This window comes from Bubalus kerabau, chromosome 16 (assembly GCF_029407905.1).
Source record: "Bubalus kerabau isolate K-KA32 ecotype Philippines breed swamp buffalo chromosome 16, PCC_UOA_SB_1v2, whole genome shotgun sequence".
In the NCBI taxonomy this organism is placed as follows: Eukaryota; Metazoa; Chordata; class Mammalia; order Artiodactyla; family Bovidae; genus Bubalus; species Bubalus kerabau.
In genome coordinates, this window is record NC_073639.1 from 36,715,815 (window position 1) to 36,722,290 (window position 6,476).

Here is a 6,476-nt window from a genome sequence, read left to right on the forward strand (position 1 = left end):
CACATTTCCTTTAATAACTTGTTAGAATGAAAGACACAAGAATCACAGGTTAAATGTGTTTGATGAGTATCGAATAACCTGTATCCATATTATTTGAGGCGTGTGTTAAGTATATGACATTTCTGTGTTAAAAATGATGATAGGAATAAAATTCACACAAGGATATAACCTAACTAGTTATAAGTATTTTATATACAGTCAGTGCAAATTACTATTGTCCGCAACTCTGAGATCTTTATAAAAACAAGAATAATTTTATAAAAACACAATATATTGAAATATGAGTTAAAAGAAAATGAGCAATAAGATAAGCATGTAAATGGGGCTTCTCAAATGGTTCAGTGGTAGAGAATCCACCTGCAATGCAGGAGACTCGGATTTGATCCCTGGGTCCGGAAGATCCCTGGAGGAGGAAATGGCAAACTTCTCCAGTTTTCTTGCCTGGAGAATCCCATTGTCAGAGGAGCCTGATGGGCTACCATCCATGGAGTCACAAAGAGTCGGACATGACTGAGTAACTGAGCATGAATGTTCATACATACCTGTAAATGTATCAATGACAAAATGAAGTTATTATTTTGAATCAGTGTTTTGTGGTCCAACAATCTTTCAGCATTTAAATAAGTTTATAAAAGTGCAAGTACACTTTAGTATTTTGCCTCATCTCTTCAAGGTTGTCAAAATTGGCTCAATATTCATTACTATAAAGTGTTTTGAGCCCTTTTTAAAGAGTCATAAAAATTCTAACAAATTATTTAGTGTTGACATGCAAGATAGAAGTCTTGGAGGAAAACAATATAAGGTCAATAAAAAGAATTTGACAAGGTTGTCTCTAACTGAAAAAATGAGGCCAGGATCAAACAAAATCATTCTACAGTTCCGTTAACATAGCTAACCAAGAGATATATGTGATTTTTGTTTGATTAATTTGGATAGGATTTAGGCAGTCTTCACAAAAGAATTTAAAACGTTTATGCTGTCCTCTTCTAAGCTGGTTTTATATTTTTTATATTTTATGAGAAAAACCCATAATAAGGAATAGATAATAAAGAAATGAGCTCTTGAAATAGAGCAGGAACCTGTGGTCCTTGTCCCCCATATCCTCAGCCTGCCCTTTGTCCGTGAAAAAACTTTAGCCAAGGAGTAAGTTTAATCAGAGAAATGAAAATGGCTAAAACAAAGGAAAAATGGTCCAACAAGACTGAATAATAATAGTTTATCCATTAATCATAGTCAAGGACTTTAGTTCCCTTTCAAGGGCAATTGATGATATTCTGTGCCATGACTTTTCAGCTGTCTTCTAGACACTGAAACTCCCAGCAGGTGGAAGATGATAACTACATGATGACCAGACTAGTCATGACATGAGCTGCCACGATTCCAAGAACTGGCCTCAAAGAAATGGGAACAAACTAACCCTGGACCTAAAGACTAACTGTACTTAAAACAATCAAGATGAGGCTCATGAGACCACCACATGACAATTTCAAGATGACTATCAGAGCTGACTACCATTTCTGCTTGTGGCACCTCCCTGCATTGTTTTGCCCACTGATTATCAGTGGGGAGAGTCGCATTTGGAGGAGAATCTCCTGGTTACCACCCTCCAAAGTAAATCAAATGTTCCTTTCCACCAACCTCGCCTCTTTATTGGCTTCTGAGTCGGGAGCATCCAGACCCCACTTTCGGTAACAGTTTTGGAGCCCTGTGTGGGGCGGTTGTGTTCTCGCGACATCTGGCTTCCCAGGATTTCCCCCAGGAGAGCCACAGCCATGTCACTGCACCAGAACGGCTGTAAGGAGCCCACAGATCTTGGCTAGCTGGCCCTGAGAGGGAGGCTTTGGGGGGCATTCTAAGAAGTTGCTGAAATCATTTGTTCCTGGGATCCTCCCCCTTTCCCCTCTGCTTACTGCTGGCTGCCAACTTAATGCTTTTCCTTTTTACTCAGTCTTCTGAGTAAGCTTCTCTTTTGAGCATGAAGTGCTATTTGGGCATTTTGCCCATGGTTCTGACATGTGTCTGCTTTGGGGGACCATTTGTGTTGGAGAAGTATTTATCTGGGACTCTTGGTCAGTGGTGATCCTCTCAAAGGACATGTGACAGTTGTCTTCTGGTGTGTGAGTGTGCATTCCATGTGTGACTGGTACTCTCGTTGCCTTTTGTAAAATGGGAGATTCAGGTTCAACTCAGAAAACTTTAAGCAATGAAACTATGACTAAAGAAAAATAAAGATAATTTTTTTTAAACACTGTGTTGCTGACAGTATTCCTCAGACTCCAGAGAAAATTGGTTAAGATGAAACTCTTGAAATTCCAAAACTTTTTTGTTTTTGCAAATGCAGTTAGAGAAAGCTAGCTGGATAAATGCTGTTTTCAAAATTCTAACCCTGAGAGAGAGAAAAAAAAATATGCCTAGGAGAAAGCTTGAAATTAACTCTTATCATGTCCTTGAAATACAAACACGGCTCTCTTTGCCTGAGACTTCAGCCTTGGGTTAATTAGAACTTCAAGCCAAGGGGGGATAAAAGGAGTTGGTAGGGAGGGAGAGAAGCCTTTTAAACTCAAGTGAGTACATTCAAATTATTCCAACTGTTATTCATGAGCTGATAAGTTCTATATTGAAATATAAAATTTGAGATCTCTGTCTGAATATCATGTGTCTATATGTGATATTGTCATGAATGGTTTTAAAGGCTTTCAGATAAAGTCTTTGAAAAAATTGTGTTTCAGGAATGTTCATCTAAAAATAGTTTTTTCCAGATTTTTGGTAACTTTAAATTTTAGAATTTTTCAAAATTAAGTTTTCTGATGAAAATTAATTGAATGTCTAAATCATTTTTAAGGTAAAATACTGACACATTACTGAACAAATTTAAGTTTACCTAGTTTTGCCTTCTTATGAGAGAAAAAGCACTAAAGATGTTTGGGTTTATTAAACACACATCTCATACCACATTAAAGAGAAATTATGCTATGAGGAAAATATATGTTTTTAGAGGTTATGGAATGTGTTCTTAAGTTTGCCAATCAGTAAATAATAGTGTAACAGTTCAATTATTTGTTTCTTGGGTTTTTAAGACATTTAACGTTTAAAAATTGTAATATGTAATTAAAACTACTAAAAATGACAAGGAAAGCATTTCAGTGTGTAAAGCAAGAGGAATATGTGCTGTCATCAAGAGAAGGTATAAAGAAAGGAGTTTTTAAAAAAAATTTTTTTGAGGAAAAATGATGATAATAATTTTGTCCTAGAGCTGTTTGTTTCTGGATGGGGAAAATTAAGGGACAAATCATGTGGATACAAAAAGTAATAAAAAAAAAGTTTGTGGAAAAAAGGGAACTTTGAAAAAAAAGAATTTTCTGTTTTTAGGAGTGATTAAGATTAGACTGGATTTAATTAAATCCACTTAGTATTTAAATTTAGTTAAATGAACTTTGTTGTCAATAGTAAGCTGATACAAGACTGAAATTTGGTTGTCTTACTCCCTGTTAAGAAAACAAATTTTTCCTGAAATATTGAACTGCTTTTGATAACAAACTGTAAGTTTCTTTCTTTAGCTATCTTTGAGTATTCCAAAGAGCCCCTAATGCTAATGTGCTGTGCTTAGTCATATCAGACAATTTGTGACCCCATGGACTATAGCCTGCCAGGCTCCTCTGTCCGTGGGATTTTCCAGGCAGGAATACTGGAGTGGGTTACCATGCGCTTCTCCAGGGGATCTTCCCAACTCAGGGATTGAGCCCACCTCTCCTGCATTGGCAGACAGATTGTTTACTACTGAGCCACCAGGGAATCCTCTAAAAAGTCCCTAGGCATCTCAGAAGAAATATTAAAGTAACTAGGATTATTTGATATGTTAAATTATATGGGAAACATTTGATAACTTTCAGATCATACTGTTGAACTGGGTACGAAATGTAAAGAATTCTAATGGAAAACTATTGTTTTGCTTAAAATCATATTTTTGACCCCAATGTTCTGGATGGAAAAAATTGTCTGTTCAAGTTATCACAAAGTATACTTACCTATGATGTTTATCACTACCTCTTGAGAGGGAATTCCTCACTAAGTCAGATGCCTATTGCCTGAATGTAGCTTAAGAAATGAATATTCACCTTTCAATTACTGTCCATGCTGAATTATTTTAAAATAAATGACTGGCATTGTAAAAAATTTTTTTTCATTGGTAGTTGAAGGGGAGTAGGTAAAATTTCCTAATTTTCCAAGTTGAATTCAATCTCTGTTGCATTTCTCCCCCCTTTCCACAATGGAGGGGGTTCTATGGTATTAAAAAGCCACACTGTTACTAGAATTTTAGCTTCACCAACTGTCTCAGTTTCTTTCAGATAGAACTTCATTATCTTTCGTATAGTTTTCTGCCACTGGATCCTTTTTTAGTTTCTAGCATGTAGTCTTCCCATCTTCCAACCTGTTAATTATTAATATTTTCAGAATAATTTGTTTTTCAATGTCAATTCATGTAACTTTTAAAAAGTTTTCACACCTTCTCATTGCCTTCTCATAACAATGAAATCCTAAACAGATTCAATGCTAATCAAAATCTAACCTTCTCCTCTGTCTTGATTCTCACTATCTGACGTTCTCTGCTTCTTTTTTTCCCCCTATATTTTATCTCCACCAAATTGCCTATGTTTCACTGCCAATACACCACAAGTATACTGTGTTTTAAATGACCTCATTTTCACACACCTGCTCTTTTGCCCCGGATTCACTTACCTTTTTTCTTCATCCGGCTAATCTTAATCCATCTTTTAAATTCAAATGTCCTTTTCCCCCCAAATTTTTTCCACTGGCCTGGGTCACAAAGAGTCTGATGCCCTGCACATAAACCTCTGAAACATCATTGGTTCCTTAAAATATAAAACTTAACTACTGTGTTGCTCTTCTCTTTTCCAATTGGCCATGAGCTCTCCAAGCTCATGGACTGATCATATCTGAGAATTTGGAATCCTTAAACCTTAGAGCACTCCTTAGCAAAATGTAAGTACAATAACTGCATCTTTATTTACTTCAATTAAATGTGTAGGTGTGTAATCTTGGACTTCGTTTCACATTTCCTTTAGCTTAGCTTCTTCATCTATACATAACTACACATACTTAGTGAGTTGTACTAAGTTTTAAAAGAGACTATCCATGTAGTGCTTGGTCAGTATTAAATGCTGAAAAATGTTAGTTCACGTCATGGTTCCACCAAAGCATATATTGGAAACTTGTTGGGTGGTTCCCCTTAATACTTCTGTAGGATTTTCTGTTTATGTGAGTGATGCAAGAGCTACTTCTAGCACTTATTACAAGACTCCTCTGGCCACAGTTAATGGGCCCAGGATGATTTCTGATATAAAAGCATCAAGGGTTTCCTTCCCTAGTATCTGAGCCTGAGAACTAAAAAGATCTGTGGATGTTTTGAAATGTAAATGGATACCGAGGCAGAAGCAGAGATGAAAGAAATAGAAGGACCTAGAAGGCATTTAACTTTCTACTTTCAGATATTTCTTACAATCCAAATACATTCCTGTTTTCAGGCCCTGTGTTTATTTTTTATAAAAGTTCCTCTTTTGCTTGTCACTAGATTTCTGTTTTACAAACAAAACATTCTAACCAAAACAAATGAGATTAAGTTCTCTTTAGAAAACAGTGTAATTATGGTTTTCTAACAATACACCTTAATCAGATAATCAATGGCTGATGGCTTGGGCTGATATGCTGTGTTTATATTAAAAATATGAGCTGGCAATATGTGACCCAAAATAATGAGTCATGGTTTTCACCATATTCAACTTTCAACATCTACAAAAGGGAATTACAGAGGCAAGCAACAAAATATGTGTTCCATAAGCAGGTAAAGAACATAATAATCACCCATTTATAACTGTTTTTATCATTTCACCGATAAGACACTTCAGAAATTATAAAATATGTCCTTGCTGTCCTGGATGTGGGTATCATGGGCCATTTCTTTAATGAGTATCAACTTTCTTTTCCTTCACTCAATGTCATGTCTCATCTATCGATTCTTCCCTCCATCAAGATCAATGCACCAAAAAAATCTATTTACTTTATAATGCAATATAAAATACAAATGCTTTGAAATATTAATGCCCAAAGGATTATTTCATTTGAATAGGATAAAAGGACATGATTCCCTTGCTGCCTTTCAAAAACTATTATTACTGTGAATTTAGAAAGTGTGGAAGTAAGATTAAATAGCCTTGGGAGAAAACAATGCTAAACATATTTTAAAATAGCAAATAAAAGTTGTGGATGGCATTTCTTCCAAACAATCAAGATTCATTGCCTTTAAAATCTACTTCTGAAGTGAAACTCTTCAGAACTCCACTGCTCAGAGTAACTAAATGCTGAGCTTTGATGTCCAAAGAGGTTTTCTGCATGAACTTTCAATTATGCAGACTGTGCCTCGCTTACATTTTCAGAGCCCTCTCATCTAGATTGAATTG